Consider the following 18,324-nt stretch of genomic DNA (forward strand, 5'->3'; position numbering starts at 1 on the left):
ATAGGATACGCTGTAGATGAGCCCCCCTAGAACCATAAGAAATGCAAAAATTCACTGTTAACTTATTCTAGAATTGCCCCCCACTTAAAATCAAATTGCCCCCTCTGTGGGGCGTGTGATGCACCTTGGGAACCACTGTGCTTGACACTTTTCCTCTCTGAGCTTCATTCTGAATACATACGCATATACCATGGGAATTGTAATCTCTTCTCCGCCTACCTCACTGGGTTGTCATGAGGAGGTTCTGACCTAATAAACCTAGAAATGTTTCATCAAGTAAGTGATGCCTAAACGGGAAGGGATTGTTATTTTTAAGCCCATGGGTACCCTCGCAGGTAGCAGGTGCTGATTAGGGGAGGAGGGGTGGGCTCTGGTCAGCAGCCCTGTAGCGGTAGCTGTCCCTGGAGGTGCTGGCGGGGGGAAGGGAGTTAGGGGGCACTACCAGGGTGGCGAGTCCAAAGGGGAAGTAACTGTCAAACCTTTCCACTTGGCACCATTCTTTAAATTGTATGTGACTGTTTCACAGCTGTACCTGCTCAGGGCGGGGCTCCAATCTCCTGGAGCTGGGTGGGGGCCGGGTCAGGGTGGAGCCAGGTGGGCTAAGAGGGTGGGTTTAGCCATGCCCCCAGCGAGGTTCAGCGTGCTTCCTCTGCGGAGATGGCGCTGCTGCTGTCAGGATGGGGGGGTTGGGGGAAGGTCTGACCCTGGAGGTCTGCTCAGGCCTGCCTCCACCCGGGTCTGGAGTTGTAGGGAGGAGAAGCATGCCCACCCCCAGGGGAAGGGGCCTGGCAGTGGTGGGCGGTGGCCCTGGGTGCCTCAGGGACACTGATGGGTAGTTGCCCACGTGCTATTGTTGTGGGCGCCCCTGGCAGGGGTAGCGGGGGAAGAGATCTGGAGTCGGAGGTGTGGGCTGCAGCTACCCCCAAGGCTGGGTCTTCTCTCTGTCCAGTCAGCCTCTCCATCCCCCTGGGGCTGCGGGAGCTGGGGTAGGGTGTCCATGCAGGGGGCTTGGAAGAGCTCCCTGTGGCTGCTTCCTCTTCCTTCTTTGTAGTTCGGGCTCCTGTCAGGCACTGTCCTCAGACCCCCGGGGAATTTGGCTCCAGCTGCCCGCCCCCTACTGCATGCGCATCAATATGCAAATTGGTCCTTATGGGGACACCTTCATGGACAAATTAGCATATTACCTCTTTATATGTATAGTTACCTTGCTGTGTGTTACATCCTTATGACTTAGTTATTTTGTAATTGGACATTTGTACCTTTTTAACACCTTCGCCCATTTCACTTACCCGCCACCTCTTGGAACCATCGATCTGTTTTCTGTTTCTAAGAGTTGGATTTTTAAAAAATTCTACATATAAGTTAGATGACACAGTATTTGTCTTTCTCTGTCTGACTTATTTCACCTAGTGTAATGACCTCACAGTCCATCCATGTTGTTGTGAATGGCGAGATTTCATTATTTTTTATGGCTGAATAACATTCCATTTTGTGTTTGTGTGTATCAATATCCCATTTTCTTTACCCACTCATCCATCATTGGACACGTAGGTTGTTTTCATGTCTTGGTTATTGTAAATAATATTGCAGTGAATGTGGGGGTGAAGCTATTTTTACTGACTGTGTTTTCTTCAGATAGATACCCAGAAGTGGAGCTGTGAATCGAATGTTACTTCTACTTTTAATTTTTTGAGGAACCTCTCCTGTGGCTGCACCAGTTTACATTCTCATCAACACTGCACGAGGGTTCCCTTTTCTTCACATCCTCACCAACACCTGTTATTTCTTATCTCTTTGGTAATAGACATTCTAACAAGTGTAAGGTGATATGTCATTTTGATTTTGATTTGTCATTATGCATTTTCCAGATGATTAGTGATTTGGCCACCGTTTCATGTAGGCTCTGCCATTCTGTACGTCTTCTTTGGGAAAGTGTCTATTCAGATTCTCTGCCCATTTTAAAATCAGATTATTTGTGGGGTGTTTCTTGATGTTGTTGTTTTGCTATTGGGTTGTTCTTTATATATTTTGGATATTAACCCCTTATCAGATACATGATTTGTAAATATTTTCTCCCATTCAGTAGGTTACCTGTTCATTTTGTTGATGGCTTCCTTTGCTGTGCAGATGCTTTTTAGTTTGATGTAGTCCACTTGTTTATTTTTTGCTGCCTTTACTTTTGGTGTCAATCTGGAAAATCCTCTGTAAGACTGATATAAAGGAGCTTGCCACTTACGTTTTCTTCTAGGAGTTTTATGGTTTCAGATCTTACCTTCAAGTCTTTAACTATTTTTAGTTTTTGTTTTTGGTGTAAGGTAGTGGTTCCGTTTCATTTTTTTGTATATGACTGTCCAGTTTTCCCAACATCAATTATAGAAGGGACTGTCCTTTTCCCATTGTATATTCTTGGCTCTTTTGTCCTATATTAACTTACCATATATGCATATGTTTATTTCTGGGTTATCCATTCTGTTCCACTGATTTATATGTCTCTTTTTATGCCAATACCATACTGTATTGATTACTGTGGCTCTGTAATGTAGTTTTAAATTAGAGAGTGTAATGCCTCTTGCTTTGTTCTTTTTACTTAAGATTGCTTTGGCTATTCAGGGTTTTTGTGGTTCTGTACAAATTTTAGGACTTTTTTTTCTATTTCTGTGAAATGTGCCATTGGAATTTTTATAAGAATTGCATTGAATCTGTAGATTGCTTTGAATAGTATGGACATTTTAACGATATCAATTCTTCCAGTCCATGAGCATGGAAAATTTTCAATTTATTTGTGTCTTCGATTTTTTTATTAACGTTTTATAGTTTTCAGAGTACAGGTCTTTCACTTTCTTGGTTACATTTATTCCTAGGCATTCTATTCTTTTTGATGTAATTGTAAATGGGATTGTTTTCTTAATTCCCCTTTCTGATAGCTTGTTATTAGTGTATAGAAGTGCCACATCTTTTTATATATTGATTTTGTGTCCTGCAACTTTACTGAATTTGCTTATTAGTTCTAACAGTTTTTTTGGTGGTGTCTTTAAAATTTTCTATATATGTCATTTGTAAATAGTGACAGTTTTACTTCTTTATTACAAATTGAATGTCTTCCATTTTCTTTTTTAATCAGTCATTTAATTTAGTAAATTGTCTTCATAAATTCTTTCTTCAAGTCTTTAGAAATATACTTTCATTTGAAATAATACCTCAAAATATAGCTATTTTACTTTATTTTTATTAGATATTTAAAGAGCTGCTAAATATTTTGTACTAAGCTAGATGATACATATATGTTGAAATTTGCTATAATTTTTAGAAAGACTATTGTTATGAACAAGGGAGCATCCCCAAAATGAGTTACACACATTTGTGTTTTTCAACAATGCCAGGCTCATTAGGGGAGACCTCCCAGTAAGCCAATAAAGTTGCACACAGGTTACACACAGAGAGGAGGAGCTTATATGATAGAAGCAAGCAGAGTGATCATCCAGCTCCAAGTCCCAGTCACTGGTAGTGTCTTCAGGTGGAGAGGCGGGCGTTCGTCATAAGTGAGACATCTACTTGGCTACATATGTCTAGTAGAGTGGAAGTCCAGCAGAGCTACAAGCATGACCTATGGTACAGCCAAGCTCTAACATTGGGTGGTTGGAGCTCTGAGTTCTTTTTTTTTTAATGTATATTTTTAAATTTCTGTATTGGTTAAGGTATTACAAATGTGTCCTCATCCCCCCATTAACCCCCCCCCCCCACTCATGTTCTCATCCCCCTGTTGTCCATGTCCATTGGTTTGGCTTATATGCATGCATACAAGTCCTTTGATTGATCTCTTCCCCTTACCCTCACCCTCCCGTACTTTCCCTCTGGGGATTAATAGTCTGATCGCTGTTTCTCTGTCTTTGGATCTGGCCCTGTTCATCAGTCTATGTAGTTCTCTATATTACACAAATGAGTGAGATCATGTGGTATTTATATTTCTCTGACTGGCTAATTTCACTTAGCATAATATTCTCCAGTTCCATCCATGCTGTTGCAAATGGCAAGAGTTCCTTCATTTTTACCACAGCGAAGTATTCCATTGTGTAGATGTACCACAGTTTTTTAATCCACTCATCTGCTGATGGGCACTTAGGCTGTTTCCAAATCTTAGCTATGGTGAATTGTGCTGCTATGAACATAGGGGGGCATATATCCTTTCTGATTGGTGTTTCTGGCTTCTTGGGATATATTCCTAGAAGTGGGATCACTGGGTCAAATGGGAATTCCATTTTTAACTTTTTGAGGACACTCCATACTGTTTTCCACAGTGGCTGCATGAGTCTGCATTCCCACCAGCAGTGCAGAAGGGTTCCTTTTTCTCCACATCTTCTCCAACACTTGTTGTTTGTTGATTTGTTGATGATAGAGCTCTGAGTTCTTATAGCCCATGAAGGGTGGAGGTTCTATTCATATCAGTGTCCAGATAGAGTCCTTATCCCAGTGTCCAGACTTGTGATTTTGGTTGGTCTGGGCCCATCCTAAGGCCATTCCCATTACACCCCATTACCTCAGTTTTGACACAGCACTTGACATAGTTGTCATGACTGACAGTGACTCCATATTGAATTCTCAAAGGTATCCGAAAAGTTCACTCTACTCTTGCTCTATACAACTAGGTTCTAGTGTGAAAGAGGTAGTATACATTAGATAGCAGGTCCCATAGGAGTGTTATCTTGCATTCTTTCTCTTTCTTTTCTCTCAGTGGTAACCCACCCCTCTCCCACCCACCAACTCTTCCTCTGCTCTGTCTTTCTGTTTAGGCCAATGTGAGTTCTTTTTTTCAGTACGAAACTCCTGATCTCAAAAGAAGAAATACTGGTTTAACATATGATGTAAATTGGTCTGCTCTCTGTGTTAACTTTAAACTAATATTTTTATTATTTTGGTATTTGAGAGAGAACTTAAGATGTGGGCAGAAAAGGATAATATAATATTGCAGTTCATATGGCAGCCACAATTTAATTTTATGGCAAAATCAATGACTTTAGAAATGATGACGTATTTATAGCACTGAAAGCTTTGTGTTGGCAATTTCTTTCAAAGAAAATGATGCTTGTTATTCTAGCATAGACGTGCACACCACCCTCATGCTGTTAAAGACCCCTTTTTTCTTTTCTGGGCAGGGGACTGGGTGAGAATATCAGGCCTAGGGTTTTTGGTGCTTGCTTCTGCTGTTTTATTTCTAAGTGAATTGAGACCATATGGTCACATAAACCCAAAGCTAGATGGTTCAGAGATTTAATTGTGTGGCCTTGAAATATTTCTAGTTTTGCTTGCAATTAGTGGGAAATAATGTGTTCATAAAACAATTTATAAGTCACACAGACCCATTGGAGAAAAGGCTCACTCCAGGTACTGTCATGTGTCCAAGAGAAGTGGTAGATTGCCACAGAGATGACTAATCAATCGAGACTAAGTCCTTTCCCTTTTTCATATGACAACATTTATTTGATGTGACACTTATTTCGCAGTGTCTGTTTTCCTTGCCAATATGCCCTATCCCAAATCCTCATTTTACATGCATCAGTGTCCATCCCCTCACTGAGGAAGCTTGGTTTCAGGCTAACAATTTTAAGTGATGGAGCTGTGGCTTTCTAAATGCAACTAGCTGCTGCTTGTGTACTCTTCTGAATAGAAAGATCTTCCAAGTATTTCTTTGAGTGAATGGCTCTACAGGAAATATTGAGACAGCCTTATGTTGATGCATGCAAAATATGTTTCTTAATAATATGATGATAATCAGATAAAGGGAGTGTTGACTGATAACTTGAGTAATTTGATTGGCTAATGAACAGAATGTTTATTCTCTATTAGTACTCTGAACATACCAAAGGCAACTGCCTCATCTTTTGAAAAAAAATTCTAAGAGTCCTATTTCTCAACTTCATTTTAATTTACAAGAGCAGTGGAACTGACTTGGAATATTTTCTGAGGATTAAGTCTGGCTCAGAGGCCTTTGGCTGTGCAGGAGGCCACAGGCTTCACCTTTGCCAGGCACCTCCATTGTCACAGCTTAATGACAGTATTTGTATCTTGAGTTGTTGACTGTTGGTTTTCTGAGACTTTGAGAGTGCTTAATGTGATTTGCTTTTCAGTTTCTGACCCAGCAAGTGAATAATTTCCCCAGGTAATTGTTAAACAAGAGAAAACCATACCCCTGTTCTTTGCTTGGGGAAAAATAGTTTCCAGAATATACATGTTCAATAAGACATGCTACTGTGCTGGAAATGTTCACTTGTGCTGTCTAGTACGGCAACCTCCTATTGAATGTGCAATTGCAAAACTGAGTTCTTTATTTCATTTAATTTTAATTTAAATGAACCTAGCAACATATGGCTGGTAGCTACCATATTGGACATTATGGTATAGATTTAGAATATCTTTTAAAGACTGAAAACAGTTTTATCTATGGTTTAGAATACATTTAATGTGCTTAGTTTTCCTCCAGGATAAATTTATATTTTTTGGTTCTAAGGTGAGTTGAAAAGAGACTTATGTTTTTGAAGTGATCCAAACTTTATATTTATGCAACAGCATTTTTCCAAGTACTGGTTCTTGATTATATTGACTAAAGAAAGTGTGTGCTGCTTATATGTGAAAAGAATAGTCTGGTGGGCTCCTGCTTTGTTCACGGACTTGAGAGGACAAATGCTATACTTGCGCTAGGCTGGTGCTAATTTACCTTAAGTAATGGAACATTATTACAGTATTTTTACAGCGTATTTTAAAAATGCTGCTACCAATAGATATTGTCAGGGGGGAAAACTTCTTCTCTTCTAGATTCTTTGGTTGGTCTAATAATAAAATTAATATAAAACAGCTTAACAAGATTAAAAACAAACTTAATTACTTATATATGGGGGCTTCATAAAAATATGAGGATCCAAGATAACCAAACAATTGAGGCTTATATGCTATTTTGAGCTAATAAGAAAGGGTTGGGGATTTGGAACTTCAAAGGGGAGGAAGACAGTACACAGGGAGCTGGGAAGAGCAAATGTATGGTAGCAAAAGTTTGTCATGCCCCCAGAGACAAGAGACACAGAGAGGACTTTGGTCTCTAGCCTGCCCAAGCACCCCTCACCACACCTAGCCTTTATTCTTTGTAGTTATCTCTTGATGGTAACTATGTCTCTCTACCTCCTGGTCAGGGAGGGTTCCTTTCAGATGGGAGATTTATCTCCTGTGTTCAAGGGGACAAAGGAGAGTCACAGTGTCCTTTTCAGACTGGCTATTTCTGGAGAACTTTAATTCAAAATAATCAGTGTGCCAATGTGGCATATTTGGGGTTGCAAATTTTGTTCCCCCAGAGTATCATACCTCCATTTCTTTTAGTTTTACATATTATTCACAACTCACCCAATTTTTGCCTTAAAACTCCTGTCCGTCAGCTCACCTGTTTTTTACCTTGTTTGCTGCTGAGGGACATGAGTGAGATTGTAGCACCAGAGTAGCGCACTGGGGAAAGATAGATGAAAGGTGGGGTCCTGAGTTGCTGTGTGGGGGGTGGCTGGTGGCAGTATCTTTAATTTAGCAGAGATTCAGGGGAGGAATGACTAAGAATGTGTCTTTGTGATGAGAAGCCTTAATAATTCTCCAGCTTAGCTGGGAAGCGGCTCTTTTCTGTGAGAGAGGTAGAGCTCTGCTCACCCCTCCAAGGTTCTCATCACTTCTTCCAGGAAGCTCCAGAAGGCACTCTCAGAGCCACACGACTACTTTACTATTGATAGTATATTTGTGCTTTTATGCCCGAGTGATAAACTGTGATTCAGCCTTTTAAGTAAGAGCACTGAGTCATGGGAATTAATATCTAGAAATGTTTGATTCCCAAAGTGTTAAAAAAGAAGATCCTGCTGGTTTCTTGGTTCAAGCCTCAACCTATTCCCATTAGCAAAGAAAAGTGAAGATTTCTCTTGTGATTGGTGGTATCCTTTATAATAACCTTTGAGATCGCTGTAGAACTGGCCAAGTATGCTCCGTTTTACAAACAGGGTTAAGATTTTGGTTCTCCAAGTATATACACCAAGTAAGTAATTACCTCTCTTTCAGATAAGTTTGTAAAGAACTTTCTTTCTTCTGGGAGTATTCATTAATAGTCCACATTCCCTGCTTGTGAGTCTGTTTTTAAGAAGATTCCTCTTACAGTATGATTTCTAAGAGTACAGCTAGATAATATACACCTTCAGCATTGGAGGAGCTTATTTGAATTCCAGACTTGCCCTCCTTTCTAAAAAGAGGTAAAGAGAGTATGCCTGAGAAGATCACCTCTTTGTCTTTTTAAAATTCTTATCTGTGAGCATCAAAATTAATTTCTTACTAAACCTTCTCAGTAACAGCAATACAATGATGACTATGACAGTAATGATGACTAGTAGCCACTTTATGTAAGTTTGTGGGAAAGTTCTGCATCCCACTGATGCAGGAATTTGGATGTGAGATAAATTGGATGTAATATAACAATTAAATCACGATCATAGTGAAATAAAGAGTACCTTGAAAATATTTTTTGTTGATGGAGAAAGCAGCTTAATATTAAAAGTGGTAGAGAAGAAAAATGAACTTTAATGCTGCATCTGAAAATCTACTGAAAACTTCACCAGAAAATGTAAGAATTTAAAGTAGATTAGCTCCGTCAAGCTTGACATAGACATGAGCTGTCTCTCCTTCTAGTTACAGTTGTTCTTGGAGACAGCATTTCAAAATGAGTTGTCAGAAATGCCATCAGATTCTCTCAGGGGACTGTTGCTACAGTTGGAACTGTGCTCCTGATGGAGTAGGCATCAAATAAATTGGACCCATGAATATTAATAATTTCTTAAAAGTAAATGCATAGTGACTTTAAATCACTGACCCATAGAAATGGCAACATTATACTCAAACTGCAGTAAGTGCCATTAGGGTGTGGGTGGCTGTCAGTCCCATAAAGTGATCATTTAGAAATAAAATTCTAATAAGTCATAAACTCAGCCTAAAACTAAGCTATACAAAAATATAAATTTTAATGAGTAATAGTTTGTCTTAAGGTGTTTAAATTATGACTGAAATGATCTTGTAAGACTCTCCTAGGAAGTTTGAACTATTATGAGATTTTCCTTTAAATGCTCCTGTACCAAATAGTGGCATTGAAAATAAGTCCATGTATCTTTGGTTTTCAATGAAGAAACATTTGAAAGGAGACATGTACCAATATTTTTTCCATTTGCCTCCTCTAACTCTACTGAAGTTATTTCAAATTGAAATTTTCTCTCTTTTGGCCTCCCCAGGAAAATTCAGACTATGAAGACAAACCTCCTCCACACTTACCATAGTGCATAGCGGTTGGTTTGGAAGACATAAAAACAGTGAGCAAATAATTAGCAAGCACTTCTTTTTTAGAGAAGCTGCAAAATATCTCCTGAAATTTCTCTGAGGAGCAAAACTAGGGAAAAAAACGAATTTGCATTAATGTGCATGTGATTTTTCCCTGTCTCTAGTATGTGTCAACTCACACTATGTCCCAGGAGCTTGGCTCTGTGTTTGAGATACAAGACCAAAATCCACCGTGCTCACAGAGATCGATCTGAGGGAGGAGGACCCACATAACATTTTAAAAATGAAACTCATCAACAGATGTATAGAACACTCTGGAAATAAAGGGAAACATGGAACAGGAGTGTGCTAAAATTGGGCAAAGTTGACCCTGACAAAATGAATTGGAGAGAAAGCACATGGGGAAAATGAGGAATGAGAAATCGTTCCTAAAAGGAAATTGCTGTAGTTTGGGAAACGTTCTCCACATTTGTCGTGCAGGCTGTAAATAGGTGTTTCATGTGAAGGGGCAGTTGTGGCTAAGTGAGTTTGAGGGTGCGGCATCTCAAATTCCCCTTTTGGAGAGTCTTAAACCACATAACTAGTTTAAAGTCTCTGAGATGTCCCCTGCCAAGAAACCCACTTAAATTGGTTTAATCCAGGGTTTTTACAAACTCAGCTGAGCATGGAATCCTTGTAATATTCCATAGAATGATTTCTGTTCAGTGGCTCAGGGAATACTGTCTGGTAGAGGCTAAGGGGGCTGGAGCGCTTGGTGCAGGCCAGGCTGTAGGAAGCTTTATGGGCCATGCTCTGATTTTGAATTTTTCCTTTGTGTAGAAATTTTAATGTCTTAATGTCACCTGTACAAAACAGAATTGCTGTAATTGCACTGAGGCCCTTTGCTTTGGAGAGGGATAAAAGGAAGTGGCTGGCCTCTGATCCTCAAGCAACTCACAGCTTAATGGGAAGACAGAAATGTAAGCTATCTTTATATAGGGTGTCCCAAAATTCATGCAAGATTTACAATTCAATTCAATTCAATTCAATTCAATTAGTAAGGTAATTGTCTTCAAGAGCTTTTGCAGAATGCTTTAAACAAAGAGAATGTTCCCTAGTGTTCCTTGGGAATTTGGTGATGCTTCATCCAGATTTACATGCTTGGAGGTTGGATGAGGAAGGCGGAATGAGGGCAGGGGACACGGTGGTGCCAGGATCATGGAATGATGGAAGTGTAGGGCTAAAACCTACAGATTGTCAGGCAAGGTATAGAAACTGGATATGACAGGATGTGGGGAGTGGATTTGGAGGATAGAGAAAGAGTATCTTAGAATTGTGGAAGTTTTTCTCTTGAGCATGTTAATATCAAATACTCTTACTGAGAATAGGGCTTTTTAAAATTTAAACTCCCAGTTGTGTTTCCAACTAGGCTCTTGCCTGGTGAAGAGTAGACATCAAAAAATGAGTGGAACCTTAGCCAGTTTGGCTCAGTGGATAGAGCATCGGCCCATGGACTGAAGGGTACAGGGTTCAATTCTGATCAAGGGCATGTAACTCATTTGCAGGCTCAATCCCTGGCCCTGGTCAGGGTGCATGCAGGAGGCAACCAATTGATGTGTCTCTCTCACATCAATGTTTCTCTGTCCCTTCCCCTCCCTTATACTTTCTCTAAAAGTCAATGGAAAAATATCATTGGGTGAGGATTAAAAAAATAAAAAAGAAAGAAATGAGTGAATATATTGAATTATCTTCTATATCTACACTAATAAAAGAGAAACATGCAAGTTGGTGTAACTCTGCTACGCCCACCAGCCAATCAGAGCGACTATGCAAATCAACCCAACAAAGATGGCGGTTAATTTGCATACACAGGCACGGAGCGAAGACTGAAGACTGAAGACTGAAGACTGAAGAGGCTTGGCTTCTCTGCTGCGGCCGGACCAAAGGCCTGGGTCCTGGGTGCCAGGAGCCAGGGGAAGGAAGGCCTATTGCATGAATCTTCGTGCAACGGGCTTCTAGTCCTATCTAATAATATACAAACATGGTAATTAACCATACCTCCGACACGCTTCCCATTGGCTAGTCAGGGTGATATGCAAATTAACTGCCAACCAAGATGGCGGCCAGCAGCCAGGCAGCTGAAGCAAACAGGAGGCTTGCTTGCTCCAGTGATGGAGGAAGCCAAGGTTCCCTGCCTGCCACTGCCAGCCTCTGATCTGCACTCTAAGAAACAATGTTGCAATTATAGAACCTAAACAAACCCCAGAAACCTGCTTTCAGCCAGCCGGGCCTCAGAGCTGGAGCTGCAACAGTGTTTCAATTATAGAAGCCAAACAAACCCAGATACCTGCTTTCAGCAGCCGAGGTCTCAGAGCTGGAGCCGAGCCTCAGAGCTAAAGCCAGCTCTCAGTTCCAGTGACAGCCATAGAAGGTAAATAAATCCCAGAATAAAAAATAAAGGAAAAAGGAGAGGTTGGGAGCTTCAGTCACCCGCCAGCCTGAAAACGGGCCTCAGCCCCTCATCCAGGCTGGCCAGGCACCCCAGTGGGACCCCACCCTGATCCGGGACACCCTTCAGGGCAAACCAGCCAACCCCCACCCATGCACCAGGCCTCTATCCTATATAGTAAAAGGATAATATGAAAACTGACCCTAACAGCAGAAGGACTGGGAATGACTGGTCACTATGACACACACTGACCACCAGGGGGCAGACGCTCAATGCAGGAGCTGCCCTCTGGTGGTCAGGGTGCTCTCACATGGGAGGAGCTCTGCTCAGCCACAAGCCAGGCTGATGGCTGCCAGTACAGCGGTGGTGGTGGGAACCTCTCCTGCTTCCTCAGCAGCACTAAGGATGTCCGACTGCAGTTTAGGCCTGCTCCCCACTGGCAAGTGCACATCCCCCGAGGGCTGCCAGAGTGATGTCTGATTGCCATCTTAGGCCCAATCCCCTGAGGAGCGGGCCTAAGCCAGCAAGTGGTCATCCCCTGAGGGGTCCCAGACTGTGAGAGGGCACAGGCCGGGCTGAGGGACCCCCCTTTCCCCCTGAGTGCACAAATTTTTATGCCCTGGGCCTCTAGTCTATATATAAAAGGCTAATATGCAAAGTGTCCCTTCTGGAGTTCGACTGGGAGACTGGGAGTTCGAACGCTCGCTATGACATGCACTGACCACCAGGGGATGGCGTGGAATGAAGGAAGATCCTGGCTGGCAGCTGGCAGCCAGGGAAGGAAGGCCCCTGGCCAGCAGTCATAAGGCCCCAATTGGCCCTGATCTCTGGCCAGTCTAGGGACCCTACCCATGTAAGAATTTCATGCATCGGTCCTCTAGTATTTTATAATGTGCATTCCTTTTGCTACATAGTATTGATGAATACTTTAAATTTCATGAATGATGTTTCAGTGTTTCAATATGTGTGTGCAAGATAAATTGCGAAAAGGAAATTAACCATTAGGACTAGAAAGACGTACCAAGACTGTCATTCAAAGGTTGTATTATTATTTATGTTAAAATTCTAAAAGACTATACATATAAGAATTAATAATAGAATTTAGAAAGGTTCCTAGATTATAAAATAATGTACTAAAATAAATTTCATTTGGAAATGCTAGCAGTGTATAAGCAAAGAATAAATTTTTTAAAAAGTTATTATTTATCATAGCATAGAAAAATCACAAAGTGTCCAGACATAAATCTAAACTATATAGGAGACTTTTAAGAAGAAGTTATAAAATTTTACTTGAAAGACATTAAGGAAATACTAAATAGAGAGATCATGTCATTGATTATTTGACTTAATATCATTTCTTCAGAAAATGACATAGATTAAATGCTTTTACTTATGACCAAAATGCTAACTTAAATTAGGTGATTCTTAGTGAATTTTACTATTATTTAAATTTGGATTATTTTTTTCATTAAAAGTCCTAATGGATACAGATCACTGAAATTCATAATCTGATATAAAATGTTTTATTCATTAATTGAGGATATAATGGGTCCAAGGAGATTGATAAAAAGCTTAGACATAGGAGCTACACTTGCTTTTTAACCCCATAAAGCCACATAAAATGCATTGAAGATTAATCCTTGGTATCAAGGACAGGCAATATGTGGAATATGAAACAAAAATTAGCAAATGAACTAACAGTACAAACAACAATAATCTCATAGATATAGAAAACAGAATGGGGGTTACCAGAGGGGAAGGGGATAAGGGAAGGATGAAGAGGGTAAAGGGGGCCAAATATATGGGAATGGAAGGAAACTAGACTTTAGGTGGTGAGCACACAAGAGACTATCCAGATTCTAATTATAATTGTACACTTGAAAATTATGGAATATTATTAATTAATATTACTCCTATACATGTATTTATTTTCCTTTTTAAATTTAAGTATAGTTGGTATACAATATTATATTCATTTCAGTAGTACAATATAGTGACTCAACATTTATTTATATACATTACAATATGATCACCTCACTAAGTCTAGTAATCATTTGTCACCATGCAAACATCACAATATTATTGCCCAATAAATTTAAGTTTTAAAAAAAGAGGAGGACATGTTAGTCTCTTCCAGCTGGAGAAGCGTGGGTGCTGAGTTCGGCTCAGTCCTAGCAGGAGCACATTTTATTGGCCACACAGAAATATCCTGGAGAATCTCCCCTCCCTCCCTAGAAACCAGCTTTGTGCCTCAGTGTCCCTTTCTATAAAGCAGGTGTTACACTCTCAGATGCCTACAGGGGTGAGACAGGCAACATAAATAACTGAAGTAGGCCCGGTGGGGACTGTCCCAAATGGCACAGCATTTTCTTCTTCTAAAGGGGGCAGCCACTTTTGATTCTTCTGTTCTTTCATATTCAGTTGATAGTATCACCTTCTAAAGAATTTCAATTTTATGGCTTGGAGTCTTGAAATCAGGGATGCTTTAGGAACTAATAGAGGCATCTGAATATGTTGGACCACTTGGCACCCAGCCCACTGGTATGGTTCTACATACTATCTTCTTAGTAAGGGAGAGTTGGTTGAACTACTGAAATATGACTTCAGCAACCAGTTATTTGGCTTTTGTTAAGATTCTCTAAGTCATATTGCTCAAAAAAAGTATAAGGATTTTCAAGTTTACCACATAGGCAGATATGAAGAACCTATGTCTAAACATAACAATGAGTAGGCATTCTCCTTTCGTGGCTAATATGAGTGACTGCTGTGTCTTTACCTGTTAATATTTAGCCTTCCTTTGGTCTTCCCATCTTCTAGAAAACATTACCAAGACAGCGAATCACAGATCGGCCCCTGCTTCCTGAAAGTTCCCAATCCAGATCAAAATTATGCTTTTGTGAACCTCTCCCCAAATCACCTAACAGAACCCAAATTGATAACAAGCCCATCCTCCTACCTGTTTCGGAGCCATCAGAGTTCCCGATAGCCTGCTGGTTCCCTGATTGCATTGAGCCAGTATACCCAACATGGTCCTACTACAGTCTGTCCTAGTCACCTGTGGAGGAAGGGTATTGATGCCTTTGGAAGATTTCGTGATATTGTTATATAGTTATTTACTTTCTGGTCCTTGAGAAAAATTAAAGGCACAAGTACATATTATAGGAGGAAAGTTTATAAAGGAAAGTTAATGGTAAAAACTGAACAAACGATTCATATAAGTAAAAACCATTTCCCAAATTGTTTCCCTCTCAGTGTTATGTACCTGCCGTTGCTTCAGTGTCTGGGAAAGCCAGGGTCTTGGGCAGATTTCAGTTGTAATTCTTTTTGCAGATAGGAGGAAGAGGTGACCGTTTGAAACCAGTTAGAAAAAGTTCTTTCCAAAAACTATAGATTGTGCTGTTTATGATCTTAGCAGGTTTCAACCTGCTGTCCATGTCTGGAACTTGAGACAAGCTGAGATCAACAAGCTTTTTGCGGTCAAGTTTCATTAATTAGAGTTTGCTGCCAAGTCATGGTTGGGAGGCTGCCTTCCATGTCTGGTGCCTTTCCACGATTGCCTGCCTGAGCTGGTGGACCAGCGGGCCCTGGCTGAAGCTGTCTCTGTGCCCTTGGATATACACTGCTTTGCTGCTAACGTGTGAAGACAAAGCTTGGAAGGGGTAGAAGTCAGGAGTCCAGTTTCGGAGGCTTTCCCAGAAGTCAGAGAAAAGCATTCTCAGTCGTTTATCCAGACAGTTTAAAAAGAAATTAAGCTGACTTGTTTTTTCAGGTCACATTTTTTTAGGAAACATGCGAGGTACTTGGGCACTGCTGTCTCCCTTTGTGAGGCAAGCAGGAAGCTTTTCCTTGCCAGCTTTATTATGTCATTGAATTAATAATGTAAAGACTAGATCAGAAGTCAATTTGGCAGCCATGCCTTTAGGGAAATTTTTGGAAGAGTGACCTTCCATTTTTTAATAAGCATGTTATTACTTTAGAATTAAATTACTGAGAGCTAAGCTATCCTCTTGAATTTGCTATTAGCCGTTTTTTCCCTTTTAGTTTTAACGAACTAGAACAAGTTGAAGCCAGTTGTTTCTAACAGCATGCAGTCAGGAAATACTGCTGGGCCCTTTATTTTAGACAAGTTTCGCTCTTCTAAATGTTAGAACTTTGAAAGTCTCTGCAAAGTCTCCATTTCTCCTCCTCCTCCTCCTCCTCCTCCTCCTCCTCCTCCTCCTCCTCCTCCTCCTCCTCCTCCTCCTCTTCTTCTTCTTCTTCTTCTTCTTCTTCATTAAAGTGGGATGGGAGGCCATGTGACGCTTCTTTGACCACGTTTATGTTTGGATGCTTCCTCAAGCTTGCATTATGGTTTTCTTTCTTAAAGTAAAACACATTATTGTTGTGATTCTAAAATTCATGCAGAAAATAAATGGGGCAGAAAGTCCAGGAGTTTATTCTGTAACAGATCTGGGGAAAGGGTTTAACTCATCAAATATTAGAACCCAACTAAAAACACCAGTTCTTTTTTTAAATTGTTTTTTATTAAAAGCACTTTGTATAGTGTGTTGCTTTTATTAGGTGGTTATACCAGAAGCTGTGATGATAGATACAGAAGTGTGGGGGTTGAGCTGCCTGAGCCTGCTCAGCGGGTGGCCGGGCATTTGGCTCAGTGGCATGTGAGAGCCCCAGTCAGACCACGGAGGGACAAGAGAGAGATGCTGGACAAGTTTTCTGTTGGGTGTTTATTTTTTGGACTATAAACTGGAAAGGATGGCTCAGATTTAAATAAATACACTTATTGTGAGTGATGGCTTTGTTGAGCTCTGTCCATCAGTCTGCCCCAGTGGGCTCTTCGCTTACACAGAGCCCCCCAAAGCCCCCCGGGCTGCCTGTGCACCAGCTCCAGTCTAGGAAGGAAACCCCTGTGCTCCAGGGAGAGGACACCCCTTTCCCAACAGAAACTGTGGTGCAGGATGAGCCTCAGCTGGAGTGCTTCCTAGTTGACTGTGTCCTGGAATATGGACAGGTTATTAGTGGCAACCAGGGCAGTCATGTTGTTGGCAGGGTGCCAGGTCGGGTGCACAATCTTCTCATTGAATCCAGACTGTCCTCACTGATCTGGTCCTCCTTGCTCTTCCTGCCTGGACACTCTCCCAGGTTTCAGCCTGGCTCTAGGCTTGCTCTTCTCTCTGGAAACTTCCAGGACCACATCCCTCCACCTGTTTCTGTCAGAGAGCCTGAAGAAGTTGTTGTAGGACCCCGTCATGATCCCAGCATCCGGACTGTTCCAGCATCACCCTGACTTGTGGGAGATGCAGTTGCTTCCTTTTGCAGAGAACACAGCCTGCTTCCAAGGTGCTCGAGGGCCCCGTGGGTCTCCATGCGCAGCTCTCCACGTTGAGATCCCAGACCTTCACTGACAGGTCTTCTTAGGTCAGCACGCACCGACCGCTATGGCTGAATTCATGTAGGAGATGGAGGAAATTGTTTCTTAGAAGAAAGACCTTTCTTAGAAGAAAGACCTATTCCTGGGATCTTCAAGTTCTTCAGAAAACGTAGAATGTCAGCCGCACGGGGCTGAGAAGTGCATATCACATAGCCTGATGGTCCCCTTGCTGCTGCTGTGCACAAACATGTGCACCAGTGTGGGTGGAACTGGCTGCAGGAACACCTCCCCAGCTCCTCCCTGTCCTCGGGCTTAATGTCCACGATGTTAAAGCTTCTATCTGTGAAAATGCCAGTGTATGTACTAGCCTGGCCGGAGCCTAATATTTTTCTTTGATCTCTCATTCATTAGCTTACTAGGGGCCCGGTGCACGAAATTCGTGCACTGGGTGTGTGTGGGGAAGGGAGTGTCCCTCAGCCCAGCCTGCCCCCTCTCACATACTGGGAGCCCTCAGGCGTTGACCCCCATCACCCTCCAATCGCAGGATCGGCCCCTTGCCCAGGCCTGATGCCTCCTCCAGAGGTGTCAGGCTTGGACAGGGGACCCCCATCTCCCCCTGATCACTGGCTCTGGCCCCCGCCCAGGCCTGAGGCCTCTGGCCCAGGAATCATGCCTGGGCAGGGGACCCTCATCTCCCTCTGATCGCTTGCTCCACCCCCCGCCTAAGCCTGACGCCTCTGACCCAGGCTTCAGGCCTGGGCAAGGGGACCATCATATCCCCCCAATCCCCGGCTCAGCCCCCCGCCCAGGCCTGATGCCTCAGCCAGAGGAGTTGACCCTCATCACCCTCCGATCACCAATCACCGGATCGGCCCCTTGACCAGGCCTGAGGCCTCTGGCAGAGGTGTCAGGCCTGGGCAGGGACCCCCAGCTCCCCGCGGTTGCAGGCTCCACCCCTGCCCAGGCCTAATGCCTCTGGCCTAGGCGTCCGGCCCGGGCAGCAGGGACCTGCAGCTGCAGCGGCCCCGCGATCATGGGCTCCGCTTTAGGCCCAGGCAAGGGACCCCTAGCTCCCGGGACTGCCAGCTTCGACCGTGCCCAGCTCCCATCACTGGCTCCACCCCTACTTCCTGCTATCACTGGCCAGGCCGGCAAAGGCGCCTGATTCTCGGATCATGGCTGGGGGGCAGGG

At 42.4% G+C, this 18,324-nt stretch overlaps 1 protein-coding gene and 1 pseudogene across 3 annotated transcripts in view; one reads left to right on the forward strand and one right to left on the reverse strand.

Annotated features, from left to right (window-relative positions):
• Nucleotides 1-18,324, forward strand: part of ATP8A2 (ATPase phospholipid transporting 8A2) — a 680,267-nt gene that overhangs the window by 257,003 nt on the left and 404,940 nt on the right. The window lies entirely within an intron of this gene.
• On the reverse strand, nucleotides 16,743-17,536 carry LOC132225804 (serine/threonine-protein phosphatase 2A 55 kDa regulatory subunit B delta isoform-like; annotated as a pseudogene).

The sequence above is a fragment of the Myotis daubentonii genome, chromosome 2 (assembly GCF_963259705.1).
Source record: "Myotis daubentonii chromosome 2, mMyoDau2.1, whole genome shotgun sequence".
Classification (NCBI taxonomy): Eukaryota; Metazoa; Chordata; class Mammalia; order Chiroptera; family Vespertilionidae; genus Myotis; species Myotis daubentonii.